General features: G+C 43.5%; 1 protein-coding gene across 2 annotated transcripts in view; it reads right to left on the bottom strand.

The window, feature by feature from the left end:
• PRKCB (protein kinase C beta) overlaps positions 1–15826 on the bottom strand; it is a 310014-nt gene that overhangs the window by 64685 nt on the left and 229503 nt on the right. The gene's annotated exons all lie outside the window — the stretch shown is intronic.

Genomic DNA, 15826 nt, shown 5'->3' with positions numbered 1-15826 from the left:
CTTATAAGGAGACCAGTCATTGGATTGGGGCCCACCCTAATCCAGTCTGAACTCTGAACTTGATGACATCTGCAAAGACCCTAATCCCAAATACGGTCGAATTCACAGTATCAGTAGTTAGAACTTGAAAATATACATTGAGGGGAGACAATTCTATCCACTACAGTGGTTATCATCAGCTTCATCTTTTCAGAGAAGGACCAAGGGGACCACTTGTGATCCCTGTACACAGCATCAATTTCCAGCTCTCAACTGGCTAAGGAGATTTGCCCCGAGGGACTTGTGTGTCCATGTGCTTACTAATGGGAGAGCGCAGAGGTAGTTAGGGACCAAGGTCCCGCTCCCCACTCCCCCAACTTCAACAGACACCTGCCGCAAGTCCAAAGCCAAACCGAGCCTCCCTCAATTCGTCTCTCTTACATCTCTCATCCAGTGCATCAACAAGTTTTGTTAGCCCTGCATTCAAAATACATGCCATACCCAACCTCCTTCCTGATCTAAGCCACCACGATCCCCACCCTGGTCTCCTGCAATTGCCTCCTAGATAATTCTGTTTCCACTCTACCTGCTCCCAACCTCCACGTACACTCTGTCCTGCCTGCAGGACCCTTCCCCCAGATACACCCAAGAGTTTGCTCCCTCACCTCGTTCAGTGTGACTTCCTTGCAGAGATCCTCCCTGACCACCTTCTCTAAAGTTGCAGCCCCTTTGTCACTTCCCATCCCCTTCCACTACTTTGTCTTTCTTCCCACACCTGGCATTCTATTAATCGCCATTTGTTTCTTTTCCTCCCTCCCTAGAATGTTAGCTCCAGGAGAACAGCTGTTTTGTTTGACTGGTTTGCTATCATATCCCCAACATCTAGACACTCAATAAATATTTCTTGAATAAATGAATGAAAATATCTGAGTGAGGGGGAAGTAGTTTAAAAAAAAAAATCCCTAGATCTAGGTCACTAAAGATCTTTAGTTACTTGGTTCTCAGCATTGTTTAATTTATCTATGGCTAAATCCAACCTATAACTCACAATGAATTTGAGGTAGCATTCAACATTATATAATATTAAACAAGTAGATCTTATGATATGTAAATTATACCTTGATAAATCTGGTTAAAAATGATTATATAGCACATAGTGTATGTATATGCATATATTATAAATATAGTGTGTGTGTTTGTATGTGTTGTACTATCAGCTTCCTAGAGGCCAAAGCAACCAGAGATACATGAAATGATAACAAAAGTTCGTATTTTCTATAGGGAAAATCACTTTTTGAGGAGAAAAATAAGCTTTCCCTAGAACTTAGGTCTAAAGGAAATGTCTCACGTGGATCCTGAACACGCAGCACCGCCGTGGACAATGTTCTTAATAACATCCCTATGACAGGGTCAGAGAGGAGGAGGAGGAGAGACCATACCATCTAGCATTGCCGGAGCCTGCAAGCTTGGCTAACACACAGGGGTCTGGAAAAGATGCTAGCTTGATGAACTCAGATGGTGCATCTAAAATAGAGACAGAGGGAGACACATTTGGGGCTCATAGTGTCCCCAAACACTAATGAGAGGAGAGGATCGGGAAGGTGCAGGGAGCTGAGGGTGCACGGGAGAGGGATGGAGAAGCAAGCCAAGCCGGGTGTGTACAGGGCAGGCCTCCAGGGGGACCACGAGCCCCTCTCCCTGCCTCTCGCACACCCGCCACACTAGGGAGCTGGCTTGTGGACAAGGTGGGGTGCGGGTCTGATCTGCTGCAAGGTGCATACCCTCCTCTATTTTAGGGTTCTGTCTCTTTGAGGGTCCCCCGCCCTCTGGGACTGTCTCCTGCTGGGGCTCCACACAGTTCCTCTGAAGACCAGCAGAGCAGAGAGTACTTTACACCAGCTCAGGTCTAAGTCTTAAGGCAAATCCGGTTTCCTCCCCTGCCCCACCCTTTCCTTGGGTTTGCCTCGCCTGCTCCTACTGAGCTCCTGTTTCTCCAGGCTGCACATGAGAATTCCCTGCGGAGCTTTTACAGGCTGATGCTTGGGCCACACTCCACACCAATTAAATCGGAACCTTCTAAATATCTGGGACCTTCCTGTGTGGCCTGCCCTGGGGGAGGACGAGGTGGTGAGCTGGCAAGAGGCCATCAGGATGGTATTGTAATCAGGGTCTGGAGCGCTGGGCAGACACTGGCCACTGCTCTTCCAAGGGCGTCTGCCCACGTGGGAGTAGGATTTTGAGAGAGACTTGGGTGCGGCCAGGTTACTAAATGAAGGTGAGCGTCCACATCCTCGTCTCTTTACAACATGGCAGGTATCCTGACAAGCTGTTTGACATAAGAATGCGATTTTGACCTTGACAGAATCTGATAAGCTGGGAGTTCATATCTAATTAGAACTGTAAAATCACAGTAGGTACAAGTTCATCTCTGGAACCACGAGTTCAAAGTTTAACTCTATCATGTGCTTGCTGTGTGATCCTGGGCAAGTTACTCAGCCTCTCTGAGTCTCAGTTCCCTCATAGGTAAAAGGGGCATAATGACAGTTCCTCCCTCAGCAAGCTGTTGTCAGGGTAAGTGACATAACGCAGGTAAAGCTCAGAGCCTGGCACACAGAAAGCCATATTGTTAAAGTGAAAGAATAAATACAGAGAATAAGAGGAATGGTGGGTACAGTGGTTCTTTCCCACAGTCTCCAGTGGCAGAAAGTGAACTAGAGCAATAGACCAACATTTCTGCAAAATCTATTTCCCAGGAGATCCTTATGCGAAGCCCAGAATGAAAGGCAAGGTCGTACCGTCTGTGTTTACAGGTGGGGCTGGCACGAGCCCTCCGGGAGAGGCTAAGGGGACTCTCCTGCAGGGAGCTACATGCTCAGTCCAGACGGGACTTCCCTAAGGAATCAGCAGACCATCTGTCATCTTCTGAAATTCTGAATGGGGAAGCGACGATATACCCTGGATTCCAGGCCTTCACAGACTCATCTTCTCCAGCAAAGCCCTCCTTCAGACTGAGCCAGGGATGAAGAGATGGCTTAAGCCACCCAAGCCCTGATAACCAGAGGCCTGGAATGAGGGGCAGAGCCATTCCTACCAGGAGACCTTGTAAGTAGATGTGGGGATAAATATAGACAAGAGTCCACCGATTCATAGGGCCATGATGATGCTTCAATGATACATGTCATAAGAGCTTAACATATAGACAGAACTCAATATACTACGTTCATCAGAGTTGATGAATTCTTTACCTTTTGAGGTTCTCCTAACTTTCAACTTTCACCAGACATGAAGATGTCCTAACATGTTCTAGGTTATCTTAAGGCCCTAATTTTAATCCCCCAAAGTGTACTGTTACTGTTCAAACTTTGGGTCAGATTTTCTAAGCGTATGTATCCACACATATGTGTGTTTAAATTTTATATTTGACGGTGGACACACTAATCGAATATGAAATCATGTGGTTTGGGGGAATCAAATGCATTCGCCTCTAGCAGCAAACTGGAAGTTAGCAGTCTAGAAATGGTTCCTGGCTTCTAATAGCTTGCTTTGGAGGAGCAACTGGGTGGACTTGCAAATTGAGGAAATACTTCAGGAAAAATTGAAAAGTGGTATACTGGGGAAAAGATGCTAATTGGGAGTTAATAGTGTGGATCTGGGGCTTCCCTGGTGGCGCAGTGGTTAAGAATCCGCCTGCCAATGCAGGGCACACGGGTTCGTGCCCCGGTCCGGGAAGATCCCACATGCCACGGAGCAGCTAAGCCCGTGAGCCACAACTACTGAGCCTACGCGTCTGGAGCCTGTGCTCTGCAACGGCAGAGGCTGCGACAGTGAGAGGCCCGCGCACCGCGATGAAGAGTGGTCCCCGCTCGCTGCAACTAGAGAAAGCCCTCGCACAGAAACGAAGACCCAACACAGCCAAAACTAAATAAATAAATAAATTAATTAACTTAAGAAAAAAAAATAGTGTGGATCTGGGTAGGACTGAATCACTTTGTGGATACAATCTTCAAGTTGGTGAGACAAAAATAAGAGCAGTGATAGCGTGCAGATCAACTGGGTTATTTCATGATTATGTAAGGTTTTCCATATTTAAAATAAAATCTCTTTATATGGTTACCTACTGTATGATTCCAACTATATGACATTCTGGAAAAGGCAAAACCATGGAGACAGTAAAAAGATCAGTGGTTGCTAGGGGGTAGGGGGTGGGAGGGATGAATAGGCAGAGTGCAGAGGATTTTTAGGGCAGTGAAACTACTCTGTATGTTACTATAATGGCTGATGCATGTCATTATACATCTGTCCAAACCCGTAGAACGTACACCACCAAGAATGAACCCTAATGTGAATTGCATTCTTCGGGTGATAATGATGTGTCAGTGCAGGCTTATTGACTGTAATGAATGTACCACTCTAGTGGGGATGTTGATAATGGGGGAGGCATGGAACTGGGTGGTAGATAAATTGAGTTTTCAGATCAGAGGTCAGGGTGACACGTGTTATTAAGATTTAAGCCTCTTAAAATGATGCCATGTCACACATTAGATTTAATCAAGTTGAATTTTTGCCCACTAGCAGAGAAAGCCAATGGAAGTTTGAAACGAAGTTTAGAATGGAGGTACTTTCAGCCGAGTCATCTCTGGCTCATGTGGACTTGCTATTGTTAAGCAAATGTCACTACACCCATGGAAGGAATGACTCATAGTCACTGCTGGAAAGAGGGAGGAGAGGGAATAAGAAGGTTTAAACTTGAAACGAGGAGCCCTGAGTTTTAAATGAAGAGGCTTAGCTGGATTTAATAAGTGTTTAATTGTTTGATTGGGTTGTAATAAGAAATGCAAAAGAACTATTATTTCAAAACTCTGGGTTGTATCACTTCTAATTATTGATATCATAGAATTGATATGGTGGAATTGATAGATATCCACTCGAGTTATTGAAGTGTTCTCTTGAGCTCAAATCAATGCTGGTGTCCTGTAGGTTTGCTTAGTCAATTTTCTTTGAATCACATGTTATATTTGACAAAGCTAGATGGTTAAAATAAAAGCAGATTTAATTTGACTCTTTTTTAAACAGTTCCCGGGAAAACAAACCAATAATTGATGCCTTTTACCAAAAGAAAACGCAATGAAACCCTTAAGGGTCTGTCATTCATTTCAACTATTAGGCGCACAAAGGAAGCCTGTTTCCCTATAATCTGATCTGCTCTGTGCACACAAGCCTCCCTTTATGATTGGTGTCACAGACTAATGGAGAATGGGTTTTCTCCAAGGCAGGAGTGGAGCATTTTGAGGCTGGGTGGCACAGTGGTCATGTGTTCGGGAGCCAGGCTCTCTGGGTTTGGACCTGCATCCACCACTGCATGAATCTGGAAGTCTCTCAACTCTCTGAGCCTCCATTCCCTCATGTAGAATGGGGATAATGACAGCACCCACCCCATAAGATCGTTGTGAAGATTAAACAAGCAATGCATATAAAACACTTAGACGGGTTCTCAGCACTCAAAATACATTATCAATCTCTCCAGTGATTTTCAATGAGGTCAATACACAATATGAAACAGAGCTGAGGGGCGGGGAAGGATTGAAACAAACTATGGCATGTTTGATTATATTAACCATCCGTAGGTGTACATTCAAAATATTTACCATGGGTGTTGGATGATTAAAATCTATAGGTCTCTGCTATCATGTTTGTTGTAGAAAAGATTATGGGTAATGTTGTTAGTAAACAGGGATTCAATATCTTAACAGGACTAGAATTTCTGAAATAGCACATAAAGATGCAGTTGAGATGGATGTGTGGAGGGTGAACTATGACAGCACAATAATTGGACCAGAGGCCATGAATTATCGCCCGAGACAGAGTTTCCCTGTTAATAGGCTCTATCTGGCCCTTCAGTAAGAGGACTAGATTTAACTTTGTATTATTTTTCCCACAGAGCCAGGCAACGTTTTGAAGAATAAACAGACTTAAAGGAAACACTGGCCTGTGTGCCAGACAGACCAGTATTTTCTTCCTTCTCTTCAAGGAACTGCCCATATCACATTTGCTTTTCAGAGAGTCTACTCCTGTTGTCCTTCCTGACAGATGGCTGGAAAAGTGACCTGTCCCTTTGGCCACAGCTAATTGGATCACATGATCACTGAGCCATACTGGCCCATCAGTCTCTTTCCTGGGGTTTTAAATTCTAGACTATTCTAGATTTGGGGATTAGACATTGAGAATTGAGAAGTGACATAAGGCTGAAGGAGGTAACACTGATGCACATCCACAGTGAGAGACGTCAGCAAGAAGCCAGGGTGACAGATTGGGGTCCCCAGGATGGAGACAATGAATGCTGGGTTCCTGGAAGCTTTCTGGTCCCAGCTGCACTTCCTGCCTTTGGATGTTGGGAGATACACAGGAACATGCCATGTCTGTCCAATAAATCCCCCTTTACTCCCTGTGGCTTGACAAGAAAACTTGAATTCCAGACGTTTCACTTTCCTTGATATAATTAATTTTATTGGGAAAATAGACCCTTATGCTTTTTTGTTCTATAATTTACTATCCTCTGAGGGGTGAATGTCGGGGCTACAGAGAAGCAGGAAGTCACTTCATTGATGAGAGACCTGGACGAATTCAGAAAGTGGAAGGGCCTCACCGTGACTGGGGAAAATGAGTTGGCAAAAAAACCACGGCAGTCAGAATTGCATACGAAAGACTGGGGGCTGGGAGAAAGGTGCCATAATTGGGATAGAACCAAAGAGAAGGCAGGAATCCAAGATCAGACAGCAAATGTCAAAAGGTTCTCTGGAAGAGGATTAAGGGAACAGGTAGCAAAGACTTTGAGCTATCTGTGAACCATATGATAAAGGACTCACCATATGGTGCAGGAAGATAGCAAAGCAGGTTGAAGTAAAGGGAAGAGCTTTTGCCTGTAGGATTATATAACCACCTCTAATGTATGGACGTATATGTGTGCATGTGAATCCACACTACTAATGAGATTAAAATTAGGATAGACTCCCACAACGGGAGCTCTGAGACTTTAGAAAAGGCCTTTGTTACTGGTAGAAACTGAACTGCCTTTTTATCTCCTCAGGCAATTTCTTCCTGTGGTAATTCAGTGCTGCACTTGGATCCAGCAGAAGACACTGGAATCTGGGGCTTGGAGCTCTGGATTGTTCTCTTGTGCCCAAACTCAAAGCACACACTAGTTAAGTACCCCAGTGGCTTTTGGGGAGACAGCTTGGAGGTTGTGCTGTTGGGGAGCTAGTGTTAGTAACCAGGGCCAGCTTCCAGCACACTGCGGACCACGATCTCTGTAGGGGCTCATGAAAGTGTTTTAATTTCTTTTAGAATCACAAGAAAAAAAAAATGAACTTTTAGGCTGAAGAAAATGCTTTAACGTGCAATATTAATACATTTGTCCTTATACCAAAGCAGTCATAAGATACAGTTTTTAACTTTTTTTCATGGTGTAAGGAAGAACCCACAAAAGTCTCCATAGCAGTTTTGAAACTGTTTCAAAAAAGAAAAGACTAGCAGTTTGGTGGAGATGAGTGGACCCAGAAGTAGAGAAGAGTGCTATTAGAGATGGAAAGAGGCAACTAGAATCACAACACCTGATTTCAAGTCCTGGTCCTGCCTACTCCCAGCTGTGTAGTCTTGGGGAGGTCACTCAATCTCTCTGACTTATAATTTCCAAATAGGTGTAATAGGGTTAATATCAGTAACTACCTTGCATGACTGTGGTAAGAAATAATATGATGTGTGATGCATATAAATCCATAGCATGATCCCTGGTAATTAGTATGAGCTCAAAAGTTGGAGGCAATGGAGATGGGCAAGTGGAATTGTAGAGGGTGGGGATGGGAGATAGAGCTGGTGAGGGTTAGAAGAAATGGAGGCTGACGGTGGAAAGGGAACCAGCTGAGGAACCACACACACTAGAGATGCCTCCAAGACTTGGAGGACCCCACGAGCTGAAGCCTGTAGAGGAGGTGAGAAGGGCAGGCTCTAGAAGAGAGTAGCCCATTCTCAGGAGCCCTCCCAGGAATCCCTGTTGATGGCTCACAGTTCCGACGGGTGTTTGCACATGCATAGGTAATTGACAAACACAGAGTGAGGAGGGAGAACAGAAAATCTGGAGCCTTCCAGCACAATGCACATGGCATTTGTCTAATGGCAAAGGCTCAGAATGAAAACAAGGCATGCAAACTCTGCTTACACTTACAGGCAAAGAGCAGAGAGGGGGAAATGAGAAAATAAGAGGGGAAAACGGTTAACCTTCTAGAATATGTTTGTGACATGGCAAGGCGACCACTGTTGAGACTAGAAATGCAAGTGTTAAGTATCAAGGCAATCAAGAGCCTAAGATCACATGCATCTAAACCAAACCTGGTCCGTTAAATGCCCCTGACGAGCTCTGTGACTTTACCGACTTATTTCAACTTCCTGCATCTCCTTTCCTCATCTGTAAAATGGGGATATAAGTAGCTACATCACAGCATAAACATGAGCCAAAACATACAAAGCACTTACAACAAAGCCTGGCATATAGTAAGGACTCAAAATGTTAGGTGACATCACCATCTTCATCACCACCGCCACCACAAGAATATATGTTCCATGAGGGCAGATATTTTTGTCTGTTTTGTTCACAGCCATTTCCTCTGCACCTAGAACAGTGCCTGGCACATAGTAAATGCTCAACACATATTTGTTGAATGAATAAGTCCTTAATCATGCTGTCAGTGGGCAGTTATTATAAAAGTGATACTCTTCCCTGGTATGGGTTCCAAACTTAGTCTCAATTCCTTTCCCTCATGTCTGCCCTCTGCTGTCATAAGCAGCCACCATGCCTTGTGCTCAGATCTGGAGAGTTAGGAACTACGAGATCACTGATAACCTGGGAGATGGGCGATTCAGAAGTAGCTGAGAGTAGAAGTCACAAGGCAAAAGGATAAGGCACAGGTGAGTGGGGAGGAAGTGTAGGCAGCAAATCTCAAAAGAGCAGTTTGATTCTCTGGATATAGTCAGTGAGTAAAGGACAGAGAAGGGAGAGTCAAGATCACAGAAAACACCTTTAAGGATACAGGAAATGTTGAGCATGCTTCTCATCTAAAGGAAAGGATATAGGGGAGAGGGAAGATCAGAGACTTTCTGTACCTTCCAGATATACACAAAAAATGTAGCAAAAGACTTCATGTTCTTAGGAATACAATGGTAATTGAAGTTACAAATTGTCATGTGAGTATAAGATCTTGAAGGCAGTTTTTCATAAAATGTGGTACTTCTACCATCGGCAATACAAGGACAAAATTATTTTTCTTTTAATAAACTCTCCTAAGATATATTAAAATAAATATATGACTGCTAGATCAAGCCTGTGATTTCACATACATTATCACTTAGGGCAATGCTAAGAAGAAGAAAAGGAAGTCAACTAAATCAATTTAAAAAAAAATATTTAAGGGGAATTCCCTGGCAGTCCAGAATTTAGGACTGCGCTCTCACTGCCGAGGGTCCGGATTCAATCCCTGGTCAGGGAACTAAGATCCCACAAGCCACGCAACGCGGCCAAAAAAAAAAAAAAAGAGAGAGAAAATAAATATTTAAGATAGTATAAAGGAGGTGTGTACGTGCTTAAAAAAATAAACAAAAAAATAAAAACAAGTGCATAAATAGGTAATAGTTGGGAAACTTGGCCAAGGCTATACTTAACCCTTTTGTGCAGTCTGAATCTTGAGCCAAGGGAGTTGGTGTCAGCACCTTGGAGAGTAGCACACAGATGCTGAGTCTCTGGGGCGCCATAGGAAAGGGGCCACTGGCTAACACTAAATGGCCTCCTTAGTGACACTCAGGCACTTAATATCATCAACCTCTTGGGCATTATTCTAGGAAAGTCAAACACCAGAAAAGGAGGCTTAATGGTTTTGTCTCTCACCTCTCAGCTTTTTATTTTTGATCATCTTCAATGCATACAGAGCAGCAGGCCTGAATGGGACTCTTTGAAGAGATAAATGTAATACCGGGGCACTCAGTTTCTAAAGACTTGCCACTTTTCCTTTTAATTTTATAAGCTGCTGACTTCTTCCTACTTGATTTATTCCTGGCTTATGCTATGCTTCAGGAAAAGCAGCACTAACACCTGGCACGTTCCATGATTTGAACACAAGGAAATGTCATCGAGAAGAGAAGCTTAGAGTTTTTTGTTTGTGGGGCATGAAAATTGGGAGTTCTAAAGGTTAAAGTCAGAAGGTCTTTCATGTCACCAAGAAGAATTCCAACCAGAGCTGAAAAGTAGGGCGTATGGCTGAGACCACTATCTTTCCATCAAAATTGTTCTCCCAGCGTCCCTTGCACTGAGTCATGTGACTAAATTCTCTGTAATAGCGTGTAGGCAGAAGTGATGGGTGCCACTTCCAAACCAAGGCTTTTATGAAGCAGCTTGTGCCTCCTCTGTACTCTCTTTCCCCCTCTGCACTCTGAGTATAGACAAAAACAAGGCTGTAGGGATTGATGGGGACAGTAAGATGGAAGGAACCTGGGTCACTTAATCACCATATGGAGAGCGTGGGTGAGGCCAGGAACACCCATCTTGGACTGTTACATGAATGAACATTAAACTTCTATTGTGTCGGAGCCAGTATAGATGTAGGGGTCTTTTTGTTATGGCAGTTGAATCCACCCTAACTAATAAAGGAGGTTAGGTGTGTGGAGTCAGGAAGAAGTGATGTTCTCTTTTTTTTTTTTTTGCCACGCTGCATGTGGGATCTTAGTTCCCCAACCAGGGATCAAACCCGTGGGCCCTGCATTAGAAGCACAGAATCTGAACCACTGGACCGTCAGGGAAGTCCCAGAAGAGACATTCTGAGATTTCCATTTACTCCCTCCCCTCTTTGCACAGTTAACTTAGCTCGTCCTTTAGATAAAGCTCAAGAGCCTCTTTCTCCCAGAAGCCTTCCCTGACTTTGGCCGGGGCCGATCCCACTCCCACAGGCTCTCCCAGCACACGGCAAACGTCACAGCTGTACTTTACACCTGTTAGTGTGATTTTTTTTTGATTAACGTTTATACTCCCACTGGGTTTTTAAGTATGCATTTTTCAAAATTCATAGAATGATACACTTCCTTGTGCATTTTGTTGTATGTAAATTTTATTACCTTAAAATGATGAAAAACAAATATTGAATTCTGGTTAAATGATATGCATGCTGAAGAGTTCAGGGGTGAAGTGTACCGATATCTGCATCTTGGTTTGAAACGCATTAAAAAATGGGTTGACAAAGAGATGGAGAGACATGTGATCACGCATATACAGTCAAATGCGGACTGCAGAATCTAGGTATTGGGTATTATGGGTGTTCATTGTATAATTCTTCTAACTTTTCTGTATTTAAAAAATTTTTCCTGATAAAAAGTTGGGGGGAAGTTCAATGAGAGTAGGGACTCTGAGTACGTTACATAAATAGAATTATTCTATGTACAGTGTATTTTATATTACTAATCCTAATGTTCTGTGATTTGCTTCCATTTTTACTTGACACTATGTCATGGACATCAGTCCACGATGACAGATAGACGGACAGACAGAGATATGAGAGACACAAAGACCTCATTCTTTTGAAGGTATCATGTATACACCATTATATGTTTAACTTTCACACTACTGATTAACATTTGGGCTATTTTCATTTTTTTCTATTACTGATCTTTTCCTATGACAGCTCTTCTGTGCTGCTGGATTTGAGCTTCTTTATGTAAGCTCTAGGTCCACCACAACATGTTCCTGCCTTCCCCACACCACCAACCCCCCCAGCAGGCCAGTATCCTCCACAGGCAAGCGTCCACGAGTATAAGAAAATAATAAAGCCCTCATTCAAACTTCCCAGCATGACTTTCTAAAAACATCTGGATCATACAAATCATTACCACAAGCACATCTGAAGTCTCAGAAAGCAAGTGATATTAGCATTAATTAAATATTCAATGGGTATTTATTATGGCACTTTAGAATTAGGGGAATCAAGTCTGTAATGTACAAACTTGTATTTGTGCTGTGTATACACCTTATCAGAGACTTGCTGCGTTTGCTTTATAAGCTCCACTTGTATAATCAGTCTGAACAGTGCATATCTGCCCAATTTATATATCTGGAGCACAATTTTAACTGCAGAAATCACTCGACAACCACAGAGGTAAAATTCTTGAGACGTGTAAAGGTTGGCAAAGCAGAAGTCAAAGGTTCAAGAAATCAGAAAAAATAGAGAGGATAAAACTATAAAAATAAACATTAAATAACAAATGAATAATACATGCAAATGCTCTGCAACAAAAGTTCTAGAGGGCGTCTATCTCCAAGTAAGCCAGACATGCCAAGAGGCCCTGCCCTGGTGCGATAACGCTCCCAGGGAAATGCTTTCACGTGGTCAGGAAAGCAAACTCTCCAAACTTTTCTTCTTTTTAAAGTTTTTGAAACAGGGTTTACTCGTTTGGAACTCAATGGCCTTCACACTTGCTTTGTCCCTTGTTTCATTTTCATAGGTCTTAGCAAAATGCTTGTGTCTCTCCCTAGTCGCTCCACAAATTATTACTGTCTCTAAGAGCATGTTTTTCTGGGCCAGATCTGATACAGTGGGCCTGCGGGAGGGGAGGTGTGAACAGATGACCCAGCGGTCCATGTCTTTCATCTTTGGCGGGGGAGCGGTTACTGCTGCTGTGTTCTTCCATTTAAGGGGGTTGATGTATATACCCCACAAGATTGCAAAACGGTAAAAGTAGGCATTCAAATATAAAACCACATTAATTTAAAACCGCGACTGGCAAAACAGGAGTTGCAAAGGATTACTCTATGTTTTAAAGGATGGTAGGGGCTTCCCTGGTGGCACAGTGGTTGAGAATCTGCCTGCCAATGCAGGGGACACGGGTTCGAGCCCTGGTCTGGGAAGATCCCACATGCCGCGGAGCAACTGGGCCCACGTGCCACAACTACTGAGCCTACACGTCTGGAGCCTGTGCTCCGCAACAAGAGAGGCCGCGATAGTGAGAGGCCCGCGCACCGTGATGAACAGTGGCCTCCGCTCGCCCCAACTAGAGAAAGCCCTCGCACAGAAACGAAGACCCAACACAGCCAAAATGAATAAATAAATAAATAAATAAATAAATAAATAAATAAATAAATGTAAAGGGTGTTATTTTAAAAAAAAAAGGATGGTAGAGGTTTTTGTTATTCTAGTTTGCTTTCATGACATACTGTTGTTTTCCTCTGTGATTTATTGGATGCCACATCCCCAGTCTGGAACAGAACTCTCAATTATTATAACAGTTTCCATGGAAACATATGATCTATTCTCTCTCATTCCCTCACTGTTCCCCAAGACCCACTCTCCCACTTCTCTACCCACCCCCCAACCCCAATCCTTTCTGTAAGACCCTCCAGAACTTCCATTCCTCAGTCAAAAACTCTCCAATCTGTATTGTTGAGTGATCAAAAAGGTGAAGAAATGTGTGTGTGGTCTGCTAACTTTTGAGGCAACAAGGACAAGAATAAATATGCATATTTATATTTGTTAAACTAGCAGAGAGAAACTGGAAAGATGCAAATTAACAAATCAGTTTGTATACGGAGGGCAGTAGCAGCAAGGGGGCACAGAAGGATGTGAACCTGAGTGGGAGCAAGACTTCTCAGTGTTTATCTTTTTAATATAATTTTAATTATGAACCACGTGAAAACACTGCTTATTAAAAATATAATTTAATTTTTTAAAACTCCCTGACAGCCTCAGCTTATTAGAAGCTCCTCTTCATTTAGGCTTCATTCTTCCTTGTCATCATGGAAACCACTCCATCTTTGAAATCTAAATGCCCCTAGTCTTCCTAGCATTTTAAATCTCTTGGCCTCACCCACTTGTTTCTCATCCCTAGGCCCCTAGACTCCTTCTTTCTCACCAAGGTTATAACCCTCTTTCTGCTTTGACTTCCTTCCAGTGTGGATGTCATTTTTATTCATTTATTCAGTACACTTTTACTGAGGACCTGCTAGAACAGGCTCTGTTGGATCTGCAGTGGGCACCCCGCTTCCCCGAATCCTTGACTCCCTTATTACTGTGATCTTCTAGGGCACTGATCCTGCTAATCACCACCCTTAGCTCAAATCCACCATCTACTTCCCCATCTCCACCCCCAGGCTGCTCAGAGCTGCTGGCAAAAAGGGCACAGTGGCATGGACCTCTACCGTCACTACTGCTTATTCTCTAGCCTTTTGGACCTCCAGGCTGCTCAGCAATCCTATTCCGTGTTCCTACTCTCTATTCTCACTCCCTGCCAAGGCTCTTCAAACTTTGGGCCGCCACCTCAGATTCCTTAGTCCATCACAGCAGACGGATGGACCTTGTGGCCCATAGAGAAAATTCACGCATTCAGTCTAGACCCTGAATGAATTCAATCCACAGGCACTGGAAGTACAGCGGTGAACATGACAGAGCTCCTGGCTCTTGTGGAGCTCAGATCTTAGAACAAGGAGACAAACCAACAAACAAGCAAGAGAAGTATCATCTGGTGATGGGTGCTAGGAGAGAGTTAAATATAATGGAGAATGAATGAGTGGCTCTTTGAGTGGTAGTTAGGGAAGACTTCTCAGAAGAGGTGATACATAGGTAGAGATGGAAATTACAAGAAAGAGCCAGCTCTGCAAAGAATAAAGGGAACAGCATCACAAAAGCTCTAAGAGAGGAAGGAGCTTTGTATGTCTCAAAGAACCTCACGTGGCCCAAACACAATGGGTGACGGGGAGAAGGAAAGGAAAAGAAGGTATCAAACAGAGAACAATTTAAATTGATCAGAATTTAAAGAGTGATGTAAGCCAAGGACACAGTATAGAATTTATTCTACTTGTGAAGTCATTGGAGGGTTTTAAGCATGGGAGTGATTTGATCTAATGTAAGTTTTTAAAAATAACTATGGCTGCTGCATAGAAGTATATTAATTATAGGTCACAAGAGTGGAAGCAGGGAAATCAGTTAGGAATGTCTGCAGTGGTCCAGATGGTATTGTATGGCATAGATTAGGGCTGCATTAGTGAAGATGGAGAGAACTCAGTAAATTCATGATATGCTTTGGAGGAGGACCTATCCAGACTAACTCATGAATTATGCACGGCTGGGGTAAGGGGAGGACAAAGAGGAGTCACGGATCACTCCCAGATTTTTGACTTAAGCTACAGAGATGGGGAAGAAATTTGATATTTTTGCACACCTGAGTTCATGGTCTGAGATTGATATGAGACATACTGGTGGCACACACAGGGATTCAAAGACTCACAACACTAAACAAGTCAGGAATACTTATAACACAATCTCAACTTCAGTAAAACAGCATCTCCTAGTACCTATAATAGCATCCAGAATCACTCTACGAGTCCCAGGGTCATCCTTCAACTGTGCTGCTGTTCGAAAAGAACCACCTCCATTCTCAGCTGCAAGAGTCATCTTTTGCAAAACCAAATCTGATCACGTCACTTCTCTGCTTAAGATTTTCAGTGGCTCCCCCCTGCACTGTGAATAAAATCCAAACTTCTCATCACAGCTTCTAAGGCTTTGCATGATCAGGCCCCTCCCACCTCTGCAACCTCACATCCTGCAACCTCCCCCTGCTCATGACATTTTGGCCCCAGCACCTTCTGATGGCGCCTAGAATGTGCCCAGCCCTTGCCTACCTCAGGGCCTTTGCACTTGCCGTTCTCTCCGCTGTGAACATTCCTTCCTAGCTCTTTGAATGTATGGCTGGTTCATTCTCATCCTTCAGGTCTCAGTTTCTACGTCACTTCCTCAATCTGAGTGGGTCCCTTCTTGTTCTGTCTGTG

This window comes from Eubalaena glacialis, chromosome 13, assembly GCF_028564815.1.
Source record: "Eubalaena glacialis isolate mEubGla1 chromosome 13, mEubGla1.1.hap2.+ XY, whole genome shotgun sequence".
NCBI classification, from domain to species: domain Eukaryota; kingdom Metazoa; phylum Chordata; class Mammalia; order Artiodactyla; family Balaenidae; genus Eubalaena; species Eubalaena glacialis.
Note: the sequence above shows the minus strand (reverse complement) of the source record. Positions and strands in the feature narration are given on the sequence as shown.